This window comes from Wasmannia auropunctata, unplaced genomic scaffold (genome assembly GCF_000956235.1).
Source record: "Wasmannia auropunctata unplaced genomic scaffold, wasmannia.A_1.0 LD335709.1, whole genome shotgun sequence".
Lineage (NCBI taxonomy): Eukaryota > Metazoa > Arthropoda > Insecta > Hymenoptera > Formicidae > Wasmannia > Wasmannia auropunctata.
This window is the reverse complement of record NW_012027181.1, coordinates 549,962-550,184: the sequence shown is the minus strand read 5'-3', so window position 1 is coordinate 550,184 and position 223 is coordinate 549,962.

Below are 223 nucleotides of genomic sequence, written 5' to 3'. Positions count from 1 at the left end.
AATAAGAATTTCTAAATCAAATGTCTTGCATAATATCAAATGCAAAATCTGTAAAAAAAATTAAGCTTTACAAATTTCAATCAATAATTGTCCATTTGAAAAATCATCAACCCCTTTCAGAAAAAGCAGCCTTTTCTGAATACAAGTGTATAAAAGCAATAAAGAAAGTTATTGAAAAATTGGAGAGAGACGAACCGCCAGATCAGTAAGTATTCACATTACT